The sequence below is a fragment of the Heterodontus francisci genome, chromosome 6 (genome assembly GCF_036365525.1).
Source record: "Heterodontus francisci isolate sHetFra1 chromosome 6, sHetFra1.hap1, whole genome shotgun sequence".
NCBI lineage: Eukaryota > Metazoa > Chordata > Chondrichthyes > Heterodontiformes > Heterodontidae > Heterodontus > Heterodontus francisci.
Genome location: NC_090376.1, coordinates 33,953,176 through 33,980,513, shown reverse-complemented (window position 1 = coordinate 33,980,513; position 27,338 = coordinate 33,953,176). Strand labels below are relative to the sequence as shown.

Here is a 27,338-nt window from a genome sequence, read left to right as displayed (position 1 = left end):
TAGGCGGTCATGTGTCACCTTTGGCATGTTTCCGGCAGTTCCTGCAGCCATACTGGTGCCAAACGTCGTGTCCTGCACTCCTTTGGACCCCACCAGAAAGGCCGAGAGGGGGGTTTTGACGACTGGGCAACTCTCAACCTCCATAAATTTGCCCAGGCATGCGCCATGGAGAGGTCACTCCATACAAACCACTGACCACCTCCAGGCGCGTATCCATTGTCTCTCGAGATAAGGAGGCCCAAAAGAAAGAGGATTCTGATGAGGACTTTGATGGGGTAGCATCCAGGAGAACATTAGGAACATAGGAAGATAAGAACAGGAGTAGGCCATTCAGCCCCTCGAGCCTGTCCTGCCATTCAATGAGATCATGGCTGATCCACAGCCTAACTCCATATACCTGCCTTTGGCCCATATCCCTTAATATCTTTGCTTAACAAAAATCTATCTCAGATTTAAAATTAACAACTGTTCTAGCTTCAACTGCTGTTTGTGGGAGAGAGTTCCAAACCTCTACCACCCTTTGCGTGAAGAAGTGCTTCCTAACATCTCTCCTGAACGGTCTGCTCCTAATTTTTAGACTATGCCCCCTAGTTTTAGAATCTCCAACCAGTGGAAATAGTTTATCTTTATCTAGCCTGTCTTTTCCTGTTAATATCATGAAGACTTCGATCAGATCACCCCTTAACTTTCTAAATTCTAGCGAAAACAGTCCTAATTTGTGTAATCTCTCCTCGTAACTTAACCCCTGTAGTCCAGGTATCATTCTTGTAAACCTACGTTGCACTCCCTCCAAGGCCAATACATCCTTCCTAAGGTGTGGTGTCCAGAACTGCTCACAGTACTCCAAGTGGGGTCTAACTAGGTTTTGTACAGCTGCAGCACAACGTCTGTGTCTTTATACTCCTATCCTCTAGATATAAAGGCTAGAATTCCATTAGCCTTTTTGATTATTTTCTGCACTTGCTCGTGGCATTTTAAAGATCTATGCACCTGAACGCCCAAGTCTCTTTGGACATCCACTGTACTTAACCTCTCCCCATTTAGAAAGTACCCTGCTCTATCCTTTTTTGGTCCAAAATGGATAACCTCACACTTGCCCGCATTGAAATCCATCTGCCACAGTTTTGCCCACTCACCTAGTCTGTCAATATCTCTTTGCAATTTTATGCTATTATCTAGACTGTCTACAATGCCGCCTAACTGTATCATCAGCAAATTTGGATATATGACTTACCCTGCCATCATCCAAGTCATTAATGAATAATGTGAATAATTGAGGCCCCAACACAGATCCCTGCGGGACACCAGTAGTCACATACTGCCAATCAGAGTACTTACCCATTATCCCCACTCTCTGTCGCCTACCACTCAACCAACTTCCTAACCATATCAATAATTTGCCCTCAACTCCATGGGCTTCTACCTTAGTTAACAGTCTCTTATGTGGGACTTTACCAAATGCCTTCTGGAAGTCCATATAAATAACATCCATAGACATTCCCCTGTCCACTACCTTAGTCACCTCTTCACAAAATTCAATGAGATTTGTCAGGCATGACCTTCCCATCATGAATCCATGCTGGCTGTCTCTGATTAACTGAAATTTTTTGAGGTGTTCAGTCACACTATCCTTGATTATAGACTCCAGCAACTTGCTCACCACAGATGTCAGGCTAACTGGTCTGTAATTTCCTTGGTTCCCCCTTTCACCCTTCTTAAAAAGTGGAGTGACATGTGCAACTTTTCAATCCAGAGGGACCACTCCTGAATCTAGGGAACTCTGAAAGACTATAGTTAGGGCATCTATAATGTGCTCCCCTACTTCATTTACCACCCTCGGATGGAAACTGTCAGGTCCTGGGGATTTCTCACTCTTCAGTTCCATTAATTTCCTTGTTACTGATGATTTACTTACGTTAATTGCATTAAGTCCCTGTCCCCTATCGGCTATTAATTTTTTTTAAGGGATTTCCGGCAAGTTATCCTCCTTTTCAACTGTAAATACTGAGGCAAAGTAATTGTTCAACATGTCTGCCATTTCCCCATTATCAATGACAATATCTCCATTTTCAGCTTTTAATGGGCCTACATTGCTCTTGACCACCCGCTTTCCCTTTATGTAACTATAACATTTCTTCTTATTGATTTTGATGTCCCTTGCAAGTTTCCTTTCATAATCTCTTTTAGTAACTCTTATAAACTGCTTTGTGACCCTTTGCTGGTCTTTGTATCGATCCCATTCGGTCGGATCTGTGTTGCATTTTGCATTTTTGTAAGTCCTTCCTTTTTGTTTTTGCTATTTCTAATCTCTTTAGTTGTCCATGCCTGTTTTTTTCTGTGAAATGGAGCTTTTTCCTCTCAGGGAACATCGTTCAGCATGCACACAGAGACGCTTGGTGCACTGGCAGACCTGCCATAGATCCTTTTGTTACTGTCAAGGAGCATGGAGGAGTCTGGCTTCAACTTGTGCAGAGCTCGGGAGTCCATCCTTTCCAGTGTGGAAGTGGTAGCCAACTCTATGACAGCACCTGCTGACCTAGCCATGATACAGCATCTGAGGCAATGCCCCAGGAGAGTGGCAGTGGTACCGTGGTATACCAAGCTGCTGTTCTCTCTCAAGATGACAGCATTCATCCTCCCACCATTGGCACTCCGCCAGTGCCCTGACTGTTGCCTGTCAGTTAGCCAGCCAGCCAGCCCAGACTGCTGCCTCCCGTGCTGAGGTGGTGAAGTTCAAAGTCAGGTCCTCAAGGCCCAGAGCTGAGCGATGGTCTCCTGCAAAGCCATCTGCAGTCTCCCCTACTGAAAGTCAGCAGCCTTCCACAAGCAATGCAGCAACCACTGGGGGAGCATTGCGTAGGAACACTAGGCCAGGCAAAGGCACCCATAGGACAGGCGCTAAGGGAATGCACAAGAGTGAATAGTTTAGCTTCATATGTATTACTGGAAGTTTTGATGGATAAAATTGTTATGGAATAGTTTTTTTGGGATGTCTTTTATTTCAGGATTTTGGCCAAGAGGATGCTGCCATTTGATGTAACTTACTCTGTACTTTTATTTCTCTTCCTTCCAAACTGAAGAGCTCTTTTTCAATGCAGCTTACAGGATCATGGACAACATTATGCAATCATTATGGAGTCAGAGAAAATGGGTGAGATTCTAAACGAGTACTTTGCATCGGTATTCATCGAGGAGAGGGACATGACGAATGTTGAGGTTAGGGATAGATGTTTGATTACTCTAGGTCAAGTCGGCATAAGAGGGAGGAAGTGTTGGGTATTCTAAAAGGCATTAAGGTGGACAAGTCCCCAGGTCCGGATGGGATCTATCCCAGGTTACTGAGGGAAGCGAGAGAGGAAATAGCTGGGGCCTTAACAGATATCTTTGCAGCATCCTTAAACACGGGTGAGGTCCCGGAGGACTGGAGAATTGCTAATGTTGTCCCCTTGTTTAAGAAGGGTAGCAGGGATAATCCAGGTAATTATAGACCGGTGAGCCTGACGTCAGTGGTAGGGAAGCTGCTGGAGAAGATACTGAGGGATAGGATCTATTCCCATTTGGAAGAAAATGGGCTTATCAGTGATAGGCAACATGGTTTTGTGCAGGGAAGGTCATGTCTTACCAACTTAATAGAATTCTTTGAGGAAGTGACAAAGTTGATTGATGAGGGAAGGGCTGTAGATGTCATATACATGGACTTCAGTAAGGCGTTTGATAAGGTTCCCCATGGTAGGTTGATGGAGAAAGTGAAGTCGCATGGGGTCCAGGGTGTACTAGCTAGATGGATAAAGAACTGGCTGGGCAACAGGAGACAGAGAGTAGCAGTGGAAGGGAGTTTCTCAAAATGGAGACGTGTGACCAGTGGTGTTCCACAGGGATCCGTGCTGGGACCACTGTTGTTTGTGATATACATAAATGATTTGGAGGAAAGTATAGGTGGTCTGATTAGCAAGTTTGCAGACGACACTAAGATTGGTGGAGTAGCAGATAGTGAAGGGGACTGTCAGAGAATACAGCAGAATATAGATAGACTGGAGAGTTGGGCAGAGAAATGGCAGATGGAGTTCAATCCGGGCAAATGCGAGGTGATGCATTTTGGAAGATCCAATTCAAGAGTGAACTATACAATAAATGGAAAAGTCCTGGGGAAAATTGATGTACAGAGAGATTTGGGTGTTCAGGTCCATTGTTCCCTGAAGGTGGCAACGCAGGTCAATAGAGTGGTCAAGAAGGCATACGGCATGCTTTCCTTCATCGGATGGGGTATTGAGTACAAGAGTTGGCAGGTCATGTTACAGTTGCATAAGACTTTGGTTCGGCCACATTTGGAATACTCCGTGCAGTTCTGGTCGCCACATTACCAAAAGGATGTAGATGCTTTGGAGAAGGTGCAGAGGAGGTTCACCAGGATGTTGCCTGGTATGGAGGGCGCTAGCTATGAAGAGAGGTTGAGTAGATTAGGATTATTTTCATTAGAAAGACGGAGGTTGAGGGGGGACCTGATTGAGGTGTACAAAATCATGAGAGGTATAGACAGGGTGGATAGCAAGAAGCTTTTTCCCAGAGTGGGGGATTCAATTACTAGGGGTCACGAGTTCAAAGTGAGAGGGGAAAAGTTTAGGGGGATATGCGTGGAAAGTTCTTTACGCAGAGGGTGGTGGGTGCCTGGAACGCGTTGCCAGCGGAGGTGGTAGACGCGGGCACGATAGCGTCTTTTAAAGATGTATCTGGACAGATACATGAATGGGCAGGAAGCAAAGAGATACAGACCCTTAGAAAATAGGCGACAGATTTAGATAGAGGATCTGGATCGGCGCAGGCTTGGAGGGCCGAAGGGCCTGTTCCTGTGCTGTAATTTTCTTTGTTCTTTGTTAATGTAACAAATTATTCATCCTGCCAGAGGGGGCTATATAATTAATGATTCTCCCACCAGTGCTTGTTATTTCTCAAACATCTGAGTAACCCTGCATTTGTTCTTTTTTCTGTATCATCAGTGAAATTAAACACACCCAGAACTTACACAAATTACATTTTTAGTGTAGAACGAAATTACTCCTACTCAGCTGCCACTACCAATCTGTTGATGTGGCTTGCTGGCTGTCATTGTAATGGATGTTTTTATTCTAACTGATGGTAAATTACAGGGTGGGGAGTGGCATGTGAATCTAGTATGCAGTCGGAGTACCAAAGTAGAACATTTGCATTTCTCGCCATTAATACTGGTAACATCTTGGCAACAACGATGAAATGTAGATGAATTGACAAACAATTAGAACAAAATCACTGTGGGCGCAATGGGCAAGTGTGGGACCAGTGGGGCGAGTGTCAGACTCTCCCCAGCTTGCCAACGTGAGAAAAAAGAAAAAATAACTAAAAATAAAAATAAAAAGGGGGGGTCCGTCATGCTCTGCAATTATTGAACACAATGTTCAGTCCAGCAGGCTGTAGTGTGCCAAATCGGTAAATGAGATGCTGTCCCTCGAGCTTGCGTTGATGTTCACTGGAACACTGCAGCAAGCCCAGGACAGAGATGTGAGCATGAGAGCAGTGGGGAGTGTTGAATTGGCCAGCAATCACAAGCTCGGGGTCATGCTTTCGGACTGAGCAGAGGTGTTCTGCAAAGCAGTCACCCGGTCTGCGTTTGGTCTCACCAATGTAGAGGAGACCACATTGTGAGCAGCGAATACAGTATATTAAATTGAAAGAAGTACAAGTAAATCACTGCTTCACCTGAAAGGAGTGTTTGGGGCCTTGGATAGTGAGGAGAGAGGAGGTAAATGGGCAGGTATTACACCTCCTGCGATTGCAGGGGAAGGTCACGTGGGAAGGGGTCGAGGTGGTGGGGGTAATGGAGGAGTGGACCAGGGTGTCGTGGAGGGAACGATCCCTTCGGAATGATGACAGGGGAAGGGAGGGGAAGGTGCGTTTGATAGTGGCATCACGTTGGAGGTGGCGGAAATGGCGGAGGATGATCTTTTGGATGTGGAAGCTGGTGGGGTGGAAAATGAGGACAAGGGGAACCCTGTCGCGGTTCTGGGAGGGAGGGGAAGGGGTGAGGGTAGAGGTGCGGGAAACGGGCCAGACACGATTGACGGCCCTGTCAACCACAGTGGGGGGGGCGGGGAATCCTCGATTGAGGAAAAAGGAAGACATATCAGAAGCGATGTCATGGAAGGCAGCATCATCAGAGCAGATGTGTCGGAGACGGAGAAACTGGGAGAATGGAATGGAGTCCTTACAGGAGGCAGGGTGTGAAGAAGTGTAGTCGAGGTAGCTGTGGGAGTCGGTGGGCTTATAATGAATATTAGGAGACAGAGAAGTTGAGGAAGGGAAGGGAAGTGTTGGAGATGGACCATGTAAAGGTGAGGGAAGGGTGGAAATTAGAAGCAAAGTTGATCGAGTTTTCCAGTTCCGGGCAGGAGCAGGAAACGACACCGATACAGTCATCAATGTACCAAAAAAAGAGCTGGGGGAGGGGGCCTGAGTAGGATTGGAACAAGGAATGTTTGACATATCCCACAAAAAGATAGGCATAACTAGGACCCATGCGGGTAACCACAACAACACCACAATGAGGTTGCTTTTTTGTGTGCTACTACTGATGGTTGGTATTTCTTTAACTGCATAACAATATTTTTAGTACTTTGGGAATTAAGTCATTACTTTTGTTGCTACTATTACTCAGCTCTGCTCAAAGTACTGCTTGCACTCTAAACATGGATTTGTCATGGGCAATATATTTATTTTGATGTTATGAAGAGAAGAATTAAGACATAGACCAGGCTATGTTGGAGGTTCTTAAATGAAGGCATCACCGAAGGTATCTCTTCTGTACACATAGACACTCACTCACAGAACGAGGAGGGTGCACAAGAAAGAGATAAAAAAAGAATTTGCATTTATGTAGCACCTTTCACAACTTCAGACTATCTCAAAGTACTTTGCACCTTAAAAGTACTTTTGAAGTGGAGTCACCGTTGTAATGTACTATACTCAGAAGCAAATTTGCACACAGCAAGGTCCCACAAACAACAATGAGATAATGACCAGATAAGCTGATTTAGTGATGTTGGTTGAGGGATAAATATTGACCAATACATTGGGGGGAATTCCCCTGCTCTTCTTCAAATAGTGCTCTGGGATCATTTACATCCACCTGAAAGGACAAACAGAACCTCAGTTTTAATGTTTCATCTTGTTCAGCCCCACACTCTCAAAATCCCTCTGTAAATTTCTCTGCCTTTCCACCTCCCTCTCCTCTTTTAACACCATTCTTAAAACACTCTCTGGCCAAGGTTTTAGTCACCCCTCTTTATATCTCATTCTTTAGCTCAGCATCCTCTTCTTTTACTCCACAGAGAATAACTTTGGAACACTCTTCTATATTAAAGGTGCTGTATAAATGCAGGTTGTTGAGATAAACTGATATTATTCTTTGAGAGTGTGAAACTTTGTGGGGCTGTGAGGCCGGGGCAATCAGGCAGGGGTTAAGTGACTTTATTTAGTATGACAATTTTTATGTATTTAAAGGAGCTGAGCTATAAATTTCATTCATCCTCCTCTCTAGCTGCCAGCTGTCCTGTTCCACATTCTCCCCTTCGTGTGCAACCTCCTCATACTGTGGGGGTGGAGATGCTTTCCTTCCCTATCCCGGTCTTCATCTTTCTTTATTGCGATTATATGTAGTACACGCCAATCTAAAATGATTCTGGAGACTCTTGCTGGACTGCTCTGCAGGCTCCATTAGCTTTATCCAGGCGATAAAATTGAGGCTTCAGAACACATATAATCAGTTCCATGACATTTCTTGTACTGAAATCGGCTTCATTATAACTGCTTGCACCCTAGTGGAAGCCTTAATTGTGCCATAAAGCCATGACTGCCCTGATCACCAACCATCCTGGTACAAGAGTCTGGGTCATGTGGGCTGCTACAGTGGATTGTTACATGATGAAACTAAAGACAGATTCCTGAATATCAGACATTTATGTACAGTATAAGGTGATTGGGATCGCTCGCTAGCTGCAGATCAATAGAATGAAAGTCTTTCCTGTTCATAAAATGGATTGGGTTGTCATGTGGGGCATTGAGTGAACAATTGTTCTATCATTTGCTTCTTGCAGTCTTAGAAGAGGATAATTCTCTCTTTGTTTCTCTGGTTCCACTGGGAAGGATATGAATAGTGCAGCCTATTGAATCAGTCAACTATTGATGCAGCGGGGAGCTGCTATCTCACTAATGTGGCTAATTCTACTATGGAAGGATCCAATTGCAAATAAATTAATGGCAGTGGTGATTTTGACTCTTCCAGACAATGTCATTCACCTGATGGAAGTGGACTGCAGGCATTCTGCAACTGACATGTTCCTCAAAAGCCTCCAGAGAGAAGCACGGCCTTTTAATCCACTGTCATTTAGAAAATCAAAGTAAGATCTTAAAGTAAGATGTCTACAGACTATGGTGAGTATCTGTTTGTAGGGAACAAATGTCTTTTACAATGGGCAGGATTTTCCCAAGAGCATCTGGACCCCGACTTAGGGACCAAATGGGGTTCCCAAGCCCACACTTGCCGAGAGCCACTCTAGGGAGGGGTGCATACTTTGCCGGAGGTGGCCTCGTAGTTGGCTGCCTCCACACTCACCATCCTATTAAGGATGGTGGGTGCACTCCTGATGCTGCCTCAATTCACTACACCCCCATCACTCACCTACCAACAATCTCTAACAATCACGACACATACCTGCCATTCATAGCTTCACTGGCACCCAGTACAAATAGCATTACTGCAAGCTATGCACCCACATCTCACAGCTTGTATGCATTGCCAGCTATTCAACTATGACCGACGCATCACTCAAATACATTGCACCACACTCACTGGCATACTATCCTCTCTCTTTCAGGACAACATAACCACAGGCAGCAGCACCTAACCGACATGAACAGGCATGGCTGCATGCCCTCACCCGGATGGTGGAGATGATGGTGCTCACCATCTTTGGAGCGGCCATGTCTGAGCCCGTGAACAGCAGTGGGGCAGAAATTATCGAAGATGATGGCAGGCTCATACCTAATTCTCCTTCTCGCATCCCACTTCCCTCTCATCCCACAATCTCTTCTGACTTCCAAGCTGTAGATGGTCTAAGCATTCACTTCTTGCTTTTCCTCCCCTCCTCCCTGCAACCCTACCCTCATGCCTTTCTCTTTTCAGATACACAAGTATTGCAACCTGACCAGGCACTGGTGCAGGAGCAAGATGTGGAAGTGGAAGAAGAGACTGATGGTGAAGAAACACTGTCACTTGAGCTCCCACGCTCGCAACCACCGACTCAGATACTGACACTGCACACACTTTAGAAACTAACTTAGAGGCAGGATCTGCACACGGTGAGACATCAGGCACGAGTGTCTTGCAGCCAGTGCAGGGGGAAAGGTTAGTGCAGTGCCAGCTGGTCGGAGATTGAGGTTCCATTGCAGAGGAGTCAGATGAGAATTTTGATGGGCAGAATACAGAAAAACACTGATCGGTATGCATACAGAAATGCTTGTTGCAATGGCAGGCCTGCCAGAAAGCTTGCGGTCACTGTAAAGGAACATGGAAGAGTTCAGCACCAAGCTTGGACACAGCTTTACGCAGAGCTTGGAGCCCATTCTTTCCAGTGTGGAAATGATGACGAACTACTACCATACTTGTGAACCCAGCCATAATGCACTGTCTGATGGCCAGTGTCTCAGCTTTGATTGCAGCATAAACAGAAGCCACTCAACATCTGAGCGGAGCAGTGGAAACTCAGAGAGAAGTCTTCCAAGCTCAGATTGTTGCCATGCAAGCACAGCTTTTTGCCAAGCAAGTTCAGACTGCTGCCATCATTGCTGCAGATACCAGTGTTCAAGGTCCCACAGCAGTCCAGCAATCTAATCTCCAACAGATTGCTAGAATTGTTAGGACTTGCTCTGGAAGATTGGCAGTGACTCCCTGGAGCACAAGCCTGCTGCCTCACTCATGGGGACAGCGTTATCCTCACACCACTGCCACTTCCTAGCCGTCCTTACTGTTTTCCATCTGCCAGTGAGTCAAGACTGCTGCCTCCCTTACTGAGATGTGCAGTCCAAAACTGGGCTTTCTAGGGCCAGTGCTGCTCTGGGTGATCCTGCAAGGCTATCTGCAGTTTGCTCCACTGAAAGTCAGCAGTCTTCCACCAGCCGTGCTGCAGCCACTGGGGTAGCACTGTGTAGGAGCAGTAGAACAGGCAGGACAAGGGTGAGTAGTTGACTTTTGTGTGGAATGTTGGATGGTTTGATACATAAGGTTAGTTTGGAATGTTTGCTTGGCATAGCTATTATTTCAGCATTGTGGCCAAGGGGACATTGTGATGGCCAGTAAAAGAGGAAAGGTAAGGAGTGGGCCTGGTTTTGAATGGGGAAGTGGAGTTGCATTCAGTGGTATCGCAGTCAGATGCGCTGATCATGGACAGCCCAGCTGGAAAGCGGCTGTGTTGGTTGCCTCCTTCTTTCCTCCTTCTGTTCCTCCTCCTTCTCTTTATCATTCTCCTCCTCTTCCTCAGCAGCTCACTGCATACCTGGTGGCAAGGGCTGCATCCTCACATTGTGCAGGACGCAGCAGACTACAGCAAATCACAAGATGGGCTCTCGAGAGTACTGCAGAGCTCCTCCAGCATGGTCCAGGCAGTGAAAGCGTTACTTATGCACCCCAATGGTCTGATCAGTAACATTTCATGTGGCAGCATGGCTCTCATTCTATGCATGCTGCGCACATATGCATGGGTTGTGCACTGGAATCATGAGCCAGATGATCATAGAATAGCCCTTGTTGCCCAGTAGTCACCATCTGGTTTCTCGTGGTTGCTCAAATGCTGATGGTACAGCAAACTGCTGCTATATAAAGGCATCATGACTTGCTGCTACGATACTGGGCATTGATCTGTATGTGCTGAGTATGGTCACACACCAGTTAGATCTTGAGGAAGTGGACTCCCTTACAGTTGTGGTACATCTCTGAATTTACACGCAGTGCTTGGAAAGTGACGTATGTGCAGTCAATGGCAACCTGCACCATGGGGAACCATGCACTACTGGCGAAGCTATGTGATTGATCCACCTGCTTCTCTCTGCCAAGAGAGAATGAAATATATTCAGTTCTCCTTGCATTCAGAGCCTCAGTGACCTCCCTTATTCAACAGTGGAAGAAAAACTGCAAGATGTTGGAAATATTGCCTGCTCCAGCCTGGAAGGAGCCAGATGCAAAAAAATTCAGGGTCACAGTAAACTTCACAGCCACTGGCAATGCTGTCCTCATCCTGCTCTGAAACTGCAGGTCTCTCTGGAAAAGGTGTCAGATTTCAGTTAGCACCTCCTTAGTGAAATAGAATCATTGGACAGACTGTTCCTTGCAGTGATTGGAGTAGGAGAATTACTTCCTGAAGACCCATCAGCCATGATCAACCATGATCATAATGAATGGCAGAGCAAGTTCAAAGGGCCGAATGGCCTACTCCTGCTCCTATTTTCTATGTTTCTATGACCCTGGGTAGATATAGCCTCCTGCTGAGAGCCCTTCTCCTTCTCCTCCCTCTTCAAGCAATGTGCCCTCCTCTGCAACACCTGTCCTTTTACCTACTCCTTTATCACCATCCAAGGCCCCAAATATTCCTTCCAGGTGAAACAGGATTTACTGTTAATTCTTTCAATTTAGTATACTGTATTTGCTGCTCACGATGCAATCTCCTCTACATTGGGGACAGCTTTGTGGTACACCTCTGTTCAGTCCACAAGCGTGACCCCAAGCTTCCAGTCGCCTGTCATTTTAACTCTCCACCTTGCTCTCACTCTGACCTTTCTGTCCTTGGCCTCCTGTAATGTTCCAGTGAAGCTCAAAGCAAGCTCGAGAAACAGCACCTCATCCTTCGACAGGGCTCCTTACAGCCTTCTGGACTGAACACTATGTTCAACAATTTTAGATTGTAACCTCTGTCCCCATTTTGTTCTGGCACCACTAAGACCATTCAGAATGACGATGTGTTACTGCCATACAGCCCTTCTCAACTGCCACCTCACCCTCATCCTGTTATCTGGCACAGTGTGCACCCCCGCCTTACCTCACCCCACCTTTCCACTTCCAAGCTCTTGCTTTCAGATACCCAAGAACTGCTGCCTGCTCAGCCATTGCAGCCCCAAGAGGAAGAGAGAGCAACACCGTACCACAACTGAAGGAGCACCATCACTTGATCTGACACTCGCAGCCACCAAGCCAGCTACTGGCCCTGCAAAAACTTTACAGAGTCAGGATCTACACATGGTGAGTCACTGGGCATGAGTGAACTACAGCTAGGACAGGGAGAAAGGATAGCTTGCATGCTAGCTCACTGGAGGGGTCTCAGATCAGGGCTTTAATGGGGCAACACACAGGAGAATACTGATGAACATGCACACTGAGATGTTGGTGCATTAGCAAGCCTTCCAAGCGGCCTCCTGTCACTGTCAAGGAACATGGCACAGGGTTATCACAGGGATTGGAGCCCATCCTTTTCAGTGTGGAAGTAGCCAACTCCATGGCAGCACTTGCGGACCCAGCCGTGTTGCAGGGTCTGGTAGTTGCTTTCCCAGTTTCCACTGCAGCACAGGCGGAAGCAACCCAAGGTCTCAGTGCTACAGTGGAAGCTCAGACGGAGGTCATAAGATCCATGCTTGCTGCAATGCAGGTTCAGACTGCTGCCATCATAGTTGTGGATCTCAGTGCTCAAAGCGGCATGCAGGCTCCCGCGGCATTCCAGCAATCTGTCCTCCAATAGATTACCAGGATTACTGAGGTGCTGCCACTGGTGGACTGGCACAGTGGAGCATAAACCTGTTGTCCTCGCTCAGGAAGACAGTATTCATCCTCCCGCCACTGCCACTCTGCTGGTGCCCTTGCTGATGCCTGTCAGCCAGTCAGCCCAAACTGTTGCTGCCCATGCTGAGGTGCTGCAGTCTGAAGCTGGGACCTCAAGGCTCACAGCTGCTCAAAGTCATCCTGCAAGACCAGCTGATGCCTCCCCATGAAATTCAGTAACCTTCCACCAACCATGCTCCAGCCACTGTGATAGCACTGCATAGGAGCACTGGAACAAGCAAAGGCACCCGCAAGACAGCACTAATGGAATCCACAAGGGTGAATAGTTCATTTCTGTTTGTATAAATGAATGTGTTTTTGGATTAAGATGTAATGGAAAGCTTACTGTTGCCCGCTTTTATTGCAGGGTCTGTCATGGAATGTCCCAGATGGATGGTCAGGTGGGGAATAGTGGAGTCATGGTGGTGAAGTGAAATTGTTCTAACTGGAAGCAGAATCTGAGCAGGTGCTCTTGGCAGTCCAGCCAGAGCTAGGGAATTCTGGATGCCTCCTCTTCCTCCACCTCCTCCTGAGGTGGCCTCCAGATTCCTGGTGGCAATGGCAGCTGCCTCATGACAGTGTTGTTGTGGAGGATGCAGCAGACCACCCTGAACTTGGAGGCATGCACTGGCATGTGCTGGAGGGCTTCCCCCAAGCAGTACAGGCAACGAAAATGTTACTTCAGCACACTAAGGATCGGATTCATGATGTTCTTGGTAACTCCATGTCTCTCGTTAGATGTCCACCGTCCTCATGTGGTCAGTGGAGTGAGTATCATCAGCTAAGTATACAGGGGCTAGCATTTCTCCCAAGCATCCCCCCTCTGGTTGTTTTTGGAACCAAATAACAGCGAGAACAGAAGACTGCCTCAGAATGAAGGCAACCGGGCTGCTGCCAAGACAGTGGGCATTCAATGGCATGATGCACTCTGCATGGTCACACACCAACTGCACATTGATCGAATCGTAACCCTTGCGGTTCCTATACCCTTCTCTCCGTTGACATTGGCGGGCCTGCAGATCCACATGTGTGTAATTGATGGCTCCCTACACCATTGGGAATCCCACCATCCTGGCACATCCTCATGCCTACTCATCCAGGTTCTCCCTCCTTAGCAAAAACATAATGTAATGCCTCTCTTGACATATGGGGCCTCCCTCACCCCCTAGATGCATCGATGGATGGCGTACTGGAAGATTTTGGATATGTCACCGACTCCCGCCTGGAAAGATCCGGTTGTATGGAAGTTCAATGCCCCTGTGACTTTTATGGCCAATGGCAGAGCCCTGGTGTGAGGCTGCAGCTCGTGTTGAAGGAAGTGACACAGGTCGGTAATGTCTCCTTGGTGAACGTGAGTCGCCTCAGGGTTTGCTCCTGGCTCAGATGGAGGTATGAGAAGTGATCTTGGAAGCCCCGTGGTGGGTAGGGCCTTATGTAGACAGCCCTCCTCCTCCTCACTCTTCACAGAGCTTCCCCTCTCTACAGCCTCTGCTCTATTTGTTGGTCGTGTTGAGACCCAGAGGCACTGCGATGTCAGGCTCCATAACTCTTGCAGACTACAGGTGGCAAAATCCTTTGCCCTTGGATGCACAAGATCACCATCAGTCCTCCAAAAACACCAACTTTGCGGTAGCAGAAGTAAGTCAAAAGCACCTCACCTGCAAGTTAGATGCCTGTCCCTTTAAATAGAGCTTGTGAGGGGTTCCTCATGCAGCTGACAGTGATTAGTACAGGTGTTCAGTGGGCATATGCAGGCCAAGTTTGAAAGATGCATGATAAATCAGTCGGAACGGCTGATTGATGTCACTCTCTGACCTCTTCTCATGCTACCTGTGTACGCATGGCAAGGCCGAGCTAGCTCCCGCCCAGCACTGGGCACCGCGTGGTACACACTCTAAGTGACCAGCAGTGCGGCTTGTGCCATTTTATGCTTTTGAGACTTCCACTGGAGCCCAAAATCGCAGCCAAAGACTTTTAAAGCTACAGTGGAAAAATGCCATCAGCAGTTTAAGCTGCACTGTCCTAAGGGTCAATTTTAACCCACACTTTCTTGAATGAACAGAGCAGGGGTAGGGCCTTTAAAATGCTGTAAAATGTTGTGATTTACCACCCTATTCCTGCTGGCCAGCGTCTTAACTGCTCACTGCAGTTTAGTAGGTGAGGCATCTGCCAGAAGCAGACAGGAGCCTCATAGATTTATGCAAATCAGTGTCCTAATAAGTCAATCGGGCACTGATTGCATTTTAGCCTGGGCCTGACTGGGGAAATCACCAAGACTTTCCTGCCAAGTGAAAACTGGTCAGTAGCTGTTGTGAAGGACAAAAGGCCCCACCAAGATAAATGAAAAACTTTCCTTTGTGGGTCCAGGAGGATCAGAATTACTCCTCTGGGTTCTGCAATGAAAGTCACGGCCTACCCTGCTCCAGATTACAATCTCTTCCTCATGCAAGACTCTCCTAAACTCCACTGCCCAAGACTTTCCTGCTTGCATTCCTATAGTGCCGGCTGGAAGCTTTTGCCATCTGCTGCCCATCTGCCCCTTTCCGCCTATTTCAGGCAGGCATCTAACCAGATGAGGTTTTGGGTTATAATGCCCCTGCCTAAAAACTAAGGCCTGTAAGTACATTTTGCACTTTCCCTGTTTCCTCAACATGTCTAATACAGGCTTGGGGTTAAAATCAACTCTGATTGCACTTTAAAAAAAATTTATTCATGGGATGTGAGCGGCGCTGGTAAGGCCATCATATATTGCCTATCCCGAATTCCCCTTGAGAAGGTACTGGTGAGCTGCTTTCTGGAACCACAGCAGTCCATTTGGTGTAGGTACGATCAGCCCCCATTTTGACTTATTTTCCTTTTTTTGCTGGTTTTGGCTTTTATATCTTAGAGGCATACAGTTTTAGAGTGATTACCACACAGAAGGAGGCCATTTCGTCCATCGGGTCCATGCCAGCTCTCTGTAGAGAAATCCAACCATTTCCCCACTCTATTCCTGTAGCCCTGCAAGTTTATTTCCTTCAAGGCTCATCCAATTTCTTTTTGAAATCATTCATCATCTCTGCTCCCACCACCCTTGTAGGCAGTGAATTCCAGGTCATTAGCACTCACTGTGTAAAAAAGTTCTTCCTCACTTCACCCCTACATCTATTGCGTGAAACCTTAAGTCTGTGTCTCCTATTCCTTGTAACATCAGCTAATGGCACAAACAGCTTTTCTTTTTTTACCTTATCTAAACCTGTTATAATCTTGTACATCTCTATCAACTCTCCCCTCAATCTCCTTGGCTCGAAAGAGAACAACCTCAGCTTCTCCAACCTAACCTTGTAGATGAAATTCCTCATCTCTGGAACCATTCTGGTAAATCTTCTCTGCACCCTCTCACGGATCCTCACATCCTTCCTAAAGTGTGGTGACCAGAACTGGACACAATACTCTAGTTCTGGCCTAACCAGAGCTTTATAAAGGTTCAGAATAACTTCCCTGCTTTTGTACTCAATATCTTTATTTATGAATCACAAATGCTTTGCTAACTACTCTCTCAATATGTCCTGCCAACTTCAAGGATCAGTGCACATTGACCCCAAGCTCCCTCTGTCCCTGCACACTTTTTAGAACTGTGCCATCAAGCATTTATTGCCTCTCCTTATCCCTTCTGCCAAAACGCATTACCTCACACTTGTCTGTATTAAATTCCATTTGCCACTTGTCTGCCCATTCTGCTGGCCTATCTATGTGTTGCTGCAATCGATTTGTATCATCCTCATTGCTTGCTACATCTCCAAGTTTGGAATCATCAGCAAATTTTGAAATTTTTCTCTGTATTCCACTATCCAAGTCATTTATATATATCAAAAAAAACAGTGGTCCCAGTACTGACCCTTGGGGAACACTACTATCTACCATCCTCCAGTCTGAAACACAACCATTTACCACAACTCGCTGTTTTCTGCTCTTAAGCTAATTTTTTTATCCAAGCTGACACCGACCCTCCTATTCCATGAGCCTCAATTTTGTTAACCAGCCTTTTATGTGGTACACTGTCAAATGCTTTTGTAAATTCCATATGGACAACATCCACTGCATTCCCTTCATCAACCTTCTGTGTTACTTAATCAAAAAATTCAATTTGATTAGTCATGCACAATCTGACTTTTACAAATCCCTCGGGCACTCCTTAATTAACTCAAACCTTTCCAAGTGCCTGTTGATTTTTTCCCTGATTGTTTCTAAAATCTTGCCAATCACTGATGTTAAACTGGCTGGCCTGTAGATATTAGGAATGTCTTTAAACACTTTCTTGAATAAAAGTGTCACATTTGCTACTGTCCAATCATCTGGCACCTCCCCAATATCTAGGGAAGATTGAAAGATTATGGCAAGCCCTTCTGCTATCGCCACACCCACTTCCTTCAGCAATCTGGGATGCAAGCCATCCAGGTCAGGTGAGTTATCCACTGTAAGCACAGCCAGCCTTTCCAGTACATCCTGCCTATCAATTTTCACCCCATCCAATACCTCTACCATTTCTGCTTCCATTGATATTGTGTCAGAATCCTCTTTGAGGAATTTACTGATACAAAGCACTTATTAAGTATTCTAGCATTGCCCTGTGCGCCTAAATATATTTTTGTAATTAACAGGACCCACCCCGCCTCTTACTACCTGTTTATTATTTACATGCTGGTAGAAGATTCTTGGGTTCTCTTTTATGTTGTGTTATTCTATTCTCATATTTTTTTCTTTGCCAGTCTTATTTTCCTCTTCACTTCACCTCTCAACTTATTCTTTTGGTCTGGTTCCCACTTGAAGAATTCACCTGGTATGCATCATACACTTTTGTATCATCATATTCTCTAACACCCTCATCATCCAAGGAGTACTGGTTTTGGTTCTGTTTCCTTTGCCCTTGCTGGTATGCGCCTAGTATGTACCTCAAACATCTCCTCCTTAAGGATTATCCATTATTCTGGTACAGTTTTCCTGTCAATCTTTGGTTCCATTTTACTCTGGCTAGATGCCCTCTTGAAGTTAGCCCTCTTCCAATTTAGAAGTTCTACTTTAGATTGTTATTTTCTCTTTTCCATTACTAATCTAAGCCTTATGATACAATGATCATTCTTACCTAAGTGTTCCCCCACAGACACTTGGTCCACTTGGCTCACCTCATTTCCCAACACCAGATCCAGCAATGCTTCCTTCCTAGTTGGACCGAGAACATACTGGTCAAGGAAGTTCTCCGAAACACACTTCAGAAATTCCTCCCCCTCCTTATTCTTTGCTGTAATATTATCCCAATCGATATTTGGGTAATTGAAGTCCCCCAATATCACCAATCTATAGCTCTTGTAAATCTCTGTCATTTCCCTCTATCTCTCTCTCACTGTTTGGAAGCCTTTGGAATACCCCCAGTAGCATGATCATACTCTTTTTGCTCGTCAACTCTAACCAAACAGATTCTGTCTTTGCCCCCTCAAGGACATCCTCCCTTTCCACACCACAATGTATTCCTAAATCAAAACTGCCACTCACCTCCCTTTTTTCCTTCCCTATCTTTAATGAACACTTTGTATCCATGAATATTAAGTCCCCAGCCTCACCATTTTTAAACCATATTTCCATTATTGCCACTACATCATATTCCCACAGAACTATTAGTGCTTGTAGCTCAAAAACCTTATTCATCACACTTTGTGCATTTACATGCAGGCGCTCTAAACCTGTCATTGTATTCATCATAGACCTTCTCAGTCTCCTCCTAGTAAATATGGTACTACTTCCTTATCCAGTACTATCCAATACTCTCACTCCTTTATGCACCTTATTCCTCCTTTCTAATTCCATATGCTGATGCCCAACCCCCTGCCAATTTAATTTAAACACTCCCCAACCATACTAGTGAACCTCCCTGCAAGAACATTGGTCCCAGTCCATTGAAGTGCAACTGCTCCCTTTTAAATAGGTGCCACCTGCCCCAGAACTGGTCCCAATGTCCCAAGAATCTGAAGCCCTCCTTGCCGTGCATTGATTCTCCCCATCTTCTTATTTCGACTCTCGTCAATGTATGACACTTGGAATAATCCAAAGATTACTACCTTCAAGGTCCTACTTTTTAACTTTCTCCCAACCTTCTCAATATTTGACCATAGGACCTCAATAGCTGCTTTCTCTATGTTGTCGGTACAGATGTGTACCACAAATTCTGGCTCACTCCCTGCCAAATATTTTGTACCCTTTCCATGATGTCCTTTATGCTGGCACCAGGGAGGCAAATCACCATGCAAAAACTCAATGATGGTTACAGAAATGCCTGTCTGTCCCCCTAACTATGAAATCACCTATAACGACTGCATTTCTACCCTTTCCTGTTCCCTCCTGTGCAGTCATAGAACCATAGAAAAATTATGGCACAGAAGGAGGCCATTTGGCCCATCGTGTCTGCCCCGGCCGAAAAATCTGGCCGTCCAATCTAATCCCACCTTCCAGCACCTGGTCCGTAGCCTTGCAGGTTACAGCACTTCAGGTGCATGTCCAGGTACCTTTTAAATGAGTTGAGGGTTTCTGTCTCCACCACCATTCCTGGCTGTGAATTCCTGACACCCACCACCCTCTGAGTGAAAAGGTTTTTCCTCATGTCCCCTCTAATCCTTATATTAATCGCCTTAAATTGGTGCCCCCAGTAATTGATCTCTCCGCTAGGGGAAACAGGTCCTTTCTGTCTACTCTATCTAGGTCCCCTACACCTCATTTAAGTCACCCCTCAGCCTCCTTTGTTCCAAGGAAAACAACCCTAGCCAATCCAATCTTTACTCATTGCTGCAACTTTCAAGTCCTGGCAACATTCTTGTAAATCTCCTCTGTACTCTCTCCAGAGCAATTATGTCCTTCCTGTAATGTGGTGACCAGAACTATATGCAATACCCCAGCTGTGCCTAACCAGCCTTTTATACAGTTCCAGCATTACATCCCTGCTTTTGAATTCTTTACCTTGGTCACTAAAGGAAAGCATTCCATATGCCTTTTTCACCACTCTATCTACCTGTCCTGCCACCTTCAGGGACCTGTGGACGTGCACGCCAAGGTTTCTCACTTCTTCTACCCCTCTCAATATCCTCCCATTTATTATGTATTCCCTCACTTTGTTTTCCCTCCCCAAATGCATTACCTCACACTTCTCTGGATTGAATTCCATTTGCCACATTTCCGCCCACTCAACCAAACCATTGATATCATTCTGGAGTCTACAGCTATCTTCTTCACTATCAACTACACGGCCAATTTTTATGTCATTAACAAATTTCCCAATCATGCCTCCCACATTTAAGTCCAAATCATTAATATATACTACAAACATCAAGGGTCCCACACTGAGCCCTGTGGAACGCCACTGGAAACCACTTTCCATTTGTAAAACATCCATTGACTACTACCCTTTGTTTCCTGTCACTGAGCCAATTTTGGATCCAACCTGCCACAATCCCCTGTATCCCATGAGCTTTCATTTTGCTGACCAGTCTGCCATGCAAGACCTTGTCAAATGCCTTACTAAAATCCATGTCGACCACATCCACTGCACTACCCTCATCAATTCTCCTTTTAACTTCCTCAAAAAACTCAATCAAGTTAGTAAGACATGACCTCCCCTTAACAAATCCATGCTGACTATCCCTGATTAATCCATGCCTTTCTAAATGGCAGTTTATCCTGTCCCTCAGAATTGATTCTAATAATTTACCCACCACTGAGGTCAGACTGACCGGCCTATAATTATTTGGCCTATCCCTCACACCCTTTTTAAACAATGGTATAACGTTCACAGACCTCCAATCCTCTGTCACCTCGCCTGTATCCAGTGAGAATTTGAAGATGATACTCATCGCATCCGCTATTTCCTCCCTGACTTCCTTTAACAACCTGGAATGCAATCCATCCGGCCCTGGTGATTTATCCACTTTCAAGGATGTCAGACCCTTTGGTACTTCCTCTCTCATTATGCTAATCATATCTTTCACACCTCATCTTTTACTACAACGTCTGCATCATCTGCATCCTTTGTGAAGACAGAGACAAAAAACTTATTAAGAACCCTGTCCACATCTTCTGCATCCAGGCGTAAGTTCCCTTGTCCATCTCTGATAGGCCCTACCCTTTCCATAGTTATCCTCTTGCTCTTAATGTACTGATAAAACATCTTTGGGTTTTGCTTGATTTTACTTGCCAATAATTTTTCATGTCGTCTCTTTGCTTTTCTAATTTCCTTTTTTACTTCAATCCTGCACTTTCTATACTCCTCTAGGATTTCTAAAGTATTACGTTTTTTGTGATCGTCATAAGCTTTCTTTTTCTGCTTTAACTTACCCTGTATGCTTCTTGATAACCAGAGGGCTCTAGATTTGGCCGTACCACCCTTGCCCATTGGTGTCATGGTCTGGTCTGCACTCCTTCAAGGTGTCATCACTCCCAGCAGTCTCCAAAATTGAGTATCAAAGCTTGTTTCTCTTTTTTTCCCCCTTTATTTTGCTTTTGGACCATAGCTGTTCATCATTCTGCCATTCACAACTTTTGTTTCTTTACTTGCCCCGTTAGCACTCCTTTTGGCCTTGCACCATGAACCCTGTTGCCATTTAATCTCTCCTGCCTTCCACCCAATCAAAGACCTTCCCTTTTGTTCTTTTTTCCACCCTACCCTCTTTCACTTGCTTACATCCTAAGGTATCCCTATCTTTTTTCAGTTCTGATGAAAAGTGATCAACCTGACACGTTGGCTGGAATTTTGCCAGGCCTTTGGAGACGGGTTGTGAGGCGGAACGGCTGGCAAAACGGTGCGGGATGACATTAGGCATGCCTGACCTTTTCCCACCAGCATGCCATTTTGCCAGCAGCGGGAAAGGTGGCAGATCGGTCACCCGCCTGAACCACTTAAGTAGTCATATAAGGGTAACTTCCCGCCTCCGCGGGTAATTTTCCTGCTGCCGCCTGGGGAGATTGTCCAGTGAAACCTGTCAGCTTCCCAGTAGGGGCATTCCTTTTGGGCCCACAGAGTACGGAGGGGCCCCCTTGTGGCAATGGTACTGGGCCCTGCATCCCCCGATCCCACCAACCATCTTCGAGGGCACCTTGGCCATTGAAGCGCCTTCTCCTTGCAGCTACAGTCTCAGCAATGACCACTGCTCGCAGTGGTGCTGCTGAGGCTGCTGAGCCGCTGGCCCTCTGATTGGTCTGGCAGCTCTTGGGGGCGGGCTGCTGTCCTTAATTGGGATGGCAGCCCCAGTGGTGGCCACTTACTTGGCCACCACTAAGAATGTGCCTCCCCGGGTGCTGCTACCAGCCGAAGCAGGAGGCTCAGCTGTGGTGGAAAAATTCAACCTATTAACTCTATTTCTCTCACCACAGATGCTGCCTGGCCTGCTGAGTATTTTCTGTTTTTATTTCAGATTTCCAGCATCTGTAGTAGTTTCTTTTTGTATTAGTCATTAAGTTAGCCTGATTGATCTTACTACTTGTTTCATTCATTGGCTTACAATTCATTGGGTATGTAATTACACATACCCAGCTAATATATATTTATATAAAGATGTATATGATTTTGTATATATGTATGTATTTTATATTAGTCATTCCTACTGCAAGAAAACTACTTAGAGTTAAAAAAAAGACAAAAGCTGAATCTTGGAATAAAATAACAAAACTGCCAGCTTTATACTCATGTCATCTTTCAGTTGTAAAGACCTGCAGCTAGAAATACTGACAATCAGTACGGCTCATTAGTTATGGTAATAAATATTCCAAAGCTTCAGTGATAATTTTAAACTCTGCATCAATATTAGCAGCATGCGCTCAATATATTATTCACAGAATTTTCAAAGTCGCATTGTTTATAAATCATCACAAATTTGTTGCAGTTTTAGTTATGAATTTTATAAATAACTTTATTAAAACAGGTTTAATTCAGACAGCAATCTAACCTGCATTTCAAAGAATCTTCAAGCAGCTCTAGATTAGCTTACCAAAGTTGAATTGATATCAAAATTGGAAGTAAATGGTAAAATGTTCATTTTCACAGAATTTAGAATTTTTGTACATTTTTATACCCCAACTATGTTATAACTTGTAACATCCGCTTTAAATTTATTTTGTCATGGGGGAATTTTTGAGTCATGTCTCTTCTTTTATGCCTCTCTTTATTTGTATGGGCCTAACTGTTTTGTGTAACTGAAAAGATGAGCACACAGTCACCACCAATGACCCTTGTGACCTCCTGCTGGATAGATGCCCAGGACTACCCAGGTACTAAATTTTGCCTGAGGTATGCTTGGGGATGCCACATGAGCTTGAAGTTTCTTGTTCATGCAACTCATAACGATTTTATTCCCTGAAATATTGTGTTCAATTACTATATATTTACAGGTATATCGTGGTTAATATATTGGGACGCATCCAAATGTAGAAAAGGGCGAAAGCCAGTTAAATTGTCCATGCTGATGAATAGTAAACCCCCAAACATTTTAGCTAGCAAGAAAAACAATCACACGAATTGTGAAGTTCAGACTGTTAATGGCCACAATAATAGGTTTTAAAGTATAATGACCCTTTTCAAAAGCCTTTATGCCACCTTATTTTCCAGTGGTCATATATCATGTCTTATACCTCCTCACACCGTGACATCCATACTGACATCCTTGACTTGCCTGTGTAATATCTGACAGCAACATTAACCTCTTTCACAACCTCTTCATTCCATCAGCAGCAGCAGTTTCTTTTTCACCATCGAGCCATTTGATGTTCATACTGCCTCCTCTTCACATTCTATGTATTACATCCAGCAACTATATAATCCTGCCAAATCTGCAGCATCTCTCCAAGAAATACTGCCTCCCTTACTGTTACCCATAATATAATCTTTGGACTAGTTTATTCAGAGTTTTAGATAATTGTTTGGAACATCAGAAAAATAAAGTTAACATAAAATAAATATTACTTGCATTTATACACAGGAATATCTCAAAGTCCTTTCCAGGGACTGTTAAATAAGAAAATGCACATGTATAAATTGGTATTCACTAGAATATTCTATTACTGATATATTTGTGCCCAAATGCAGTGCAGCACAATCCCATAAGAATCTAAGGTCTCTGCTGAACTAAATGATCTCAGCCAGAGCAGTATTTGGACTGCCAGAATTAGCCACAGAGTTGCTGGGCTAAGGAGGGGGAAATCAGCCAAAGTTCCTGCTTTTGATTGCCATTCAAGGGCCTCTATTGGAACTTGCACATCATGACTTATAAGAAGTAACTTGCCTACACTGACTGTTAGGCTCACACAAGAAGAACAGCTGCTTGGATAAAATGCCAGAGGGCTGATGGCATTCATTGAATCTCAACAAGGGTCAAAACTTTCAAGAGGAAGGATAAGTAAAGGGGAGAAAAAAAGAGCTGAAAATTCATCTCCACCTATTTTCGGGCATGGGGTTAGCAATTTTCAATCCACTGGCGCCAAGTCCCACTGAACATAAGAATTTAAGAATACAAGAACATAAGAAATAGGAGCAAGAGTAGGCCATACAGCCCCTCGAGCCTGTTCCAATTTTCAATACCATCATGGCTGATCCTTGGCCTCAACTCCACTTTCCCGTCCACTCTCCATATTCCCTTGATTCCCTGAGGAACCAAAAATTTTTCTATCTCAGCTTTAAATATATTCAATGATGGAGCATCCACAACCCTCTGGGGTAGACAATTACAAAGATTCACAACCCTTTGAGTGAAGAAATTTCTCTACATCTCAGTCCTAAATGATCGACCCCTTTTCCTGAGACTGTGCCCCCATGTTCTAGATTCCCCAGCCAGGGGAAACAACCTCTCAGTGTCTACACAAGCTTCATATTGCCTCCTTATTTGTCTAATTTTAGCTTGCGGCACAGTGGAACCCATGCTGCTCGCTGGCTGCAAGCTCAACCGGGGGGCCTAACACTGTGCAAGACTAGCATGTGTTCCAGCTAGCCTCCAGCTCTTAAAGGCGGTTTGCTCCTCTTAAATGGAAATTGCATTAAATCATAGTAAACTGCTGCTGACTGCCAGTACTGCAATTATCTGCAAGAAGAAACAAAGAAAATGGAGCACCAGGACAGAGAGAGGGCTCCCGGTTAACAGATGCAACGCTGGAGGACTTAATCATGGAGATAGACAAGAGGAGACGCTGTTTCCACAGAGGGCTAGGAGGACATCAAGGAATGCTCTCTGAAGACAATGGGATCAGGTGACCTAGGAGGTCAATGCAAGGAGCCTGGCCCTGAGGATCTGAGTGCCTGAAAAAATTCAATGACCTCACATGGGTGATCATGATCAGTGAATGCATCTTCAAAGGGCATCTCATACCCATTACACACCAAGATGCTTTCAAACTGCTCAATGCACAACACCCATTCACCCATTAGCAGTCCCTTGCAGTCAGGACTCAGGCATTACATTCAGATACTCCACCTCACCCTCACACACATTCCAATGAAGCCATCCTCACACCCACTTCTTGCTACCTCCACATACCTTCAGCTTTTCAGCTATGGCAGACACTTTATGCAAAGCTCAGTGCAACACAATCACTGACACTCTTCTTTTCTAGCTAGGCAAGGTGGCACACAATAGAATGGAGCAGAGCAGAAAAAGTGGGGGACAAACACACCTGCATCCCCTGAGCCCTACAGAGATGGTGCTCCGCAATATGGATCCCAATGCGAGAAAGCCCGTTGCACACGGTGTCGCTGAGAACACTGAGGATGAGTTTGTTACTGCCTTACGCTCAACTCCTACCTTATTCTCATCCCACTATCTGGCATGAAGTGCAAATTGCAGATGGTGTGACTATGGACCTTTTGCTTTACAATCCAAACCCCTTCCCTCAATACAACACTCTACATCTGATTTTCTCATTTCAGACATCCAAGAATTGCCACCTGCCCAGCTACTGCAACCTCAGGAGGAACAGAGAGATCAGCATCACACAACCAGTAAAGAAGCACTATCACTTGATCAGACACTCGCAGCCACCAGCTCAAGTACTGACATTGCATGAACTTTAGAGGATAGTACAGAGTTGAGATCAGCACATGGTGAGTCACTGGGCATAAGCGGGCTGTAGCAAGACCAGAGGGAACGGCTACCTCTTTTGTCAGCTCACTAGAGGGCGAGGTCGCAGATGAGTTCTGCTATAGTGGACTCAGATCAGGACTTCAATAGGGTGGCAGGCAGGAGAATGCTGATAAGTATGCACACCAAGATGCTTGGCGCTTTGGCAGGCCTGCTGGACTGCCATCTGTCACTGTCAAGGAGCATGGAGTAGTCTGTCTCCAAGGCGGCACAGAACGTCATGCAGAGCTTGGAGCCCATCCTTCCCAGCATGGAAGTGTGGCCAGCTCCATGATAGCATTTGCAGACCCAGCTGTAATACAGCATTCTGGCTGCTGTCGCAGCTTCCACTGCATAGAATCATTGGGTTGAAATTTCTAGGCCCTTTGAAGGCGGGCTGCAAGATGGGAGGGCAGGCAACATGGCAGGGGAAGGCGTTGGGAGGAGAGCCCAATGTCTTCCCAAGGCCATGGCATAAAGCAAGTGGCGGGAACCTTAGCAGCACGGCACCTGATGGGCAGCCAATTGAGCCACTTGAGGGTCCAATTAGGGAACATTTTTCGCTCCTGAGGACATTTTGCCCATGGTGGGAGGGCCTGCTGCTGCATGGGGAGACCGCCATGTAAACCCTAACTACCTCCATGGCCCATAGTGGGCCCCCCTCCCCCTTGTGGCAATGGCCACCCCTGGGCCCAAGGCACTGCTGCAATCCCCCCCTCCCCCACCCCACCACCGTATCCCCTGATCGCCAGGGCATGCCAGGCTGGCTCCAGCGTCCCCGGAAAAGCTCACCTGTCTACAAGGATGCCTTGGCACTGAGGCACCCTCTCCTTAATGATGCAGCCTCAGCAGTGTCCACCGCTAGCTGTTGTGCTTCCGAGGCTGCTGTGTTGCTGACCCTCTGATTGAGCAAGCAGCTCTGTGGGGACGAGCTGCCGATCTCAATTGGACAGCGTTGCTGGCAGGGCTTAATTTGCCACTGCCAACAAAATGCCGCTCCAGAGTCCTGCCACCCGCAGCAACAGGGTTGGCTCCCACTTTTGGTCCTGATGACAGGACTTGATCATCTTCCACAAAATTCAGCCCATAGAATTTTACAGAAGAGGAGGCCATTCAGCCCATCTTGCCTGAATGAGCTATCAAAGTAGTCCCACTCCACTGTTCATTCCCCATTGCCTTGCAATTTTCTCTCCTTCAAGTAGTTTCCAATTCCCTTTTGAAAGTTACAGTGAAGCTGTTTCCGCCAGCCTTTCAGACAGTGCATTCCAGATCACAATAACTCGTTGGTAATAAAATCTCCATGTCTCACCTCTGCTTCTTTTCCCAATTAC

The 27,338-nt window shown here is 45.7% G+C and overlaps 1 protein-coding gene across 3 annotated transcripts in view; it reads right to left on the bottom strand.

Moving 5' to 3' along the window:
* Positions 1-27,338, bottom strand: part of LOC137371236 (short transient receptor potential channel 4-like) — a 127,488-nt gene that overhangs the window by 60,836 nt on the left and 39,314 nt on the right. The window lies entirely within an intron of this gene.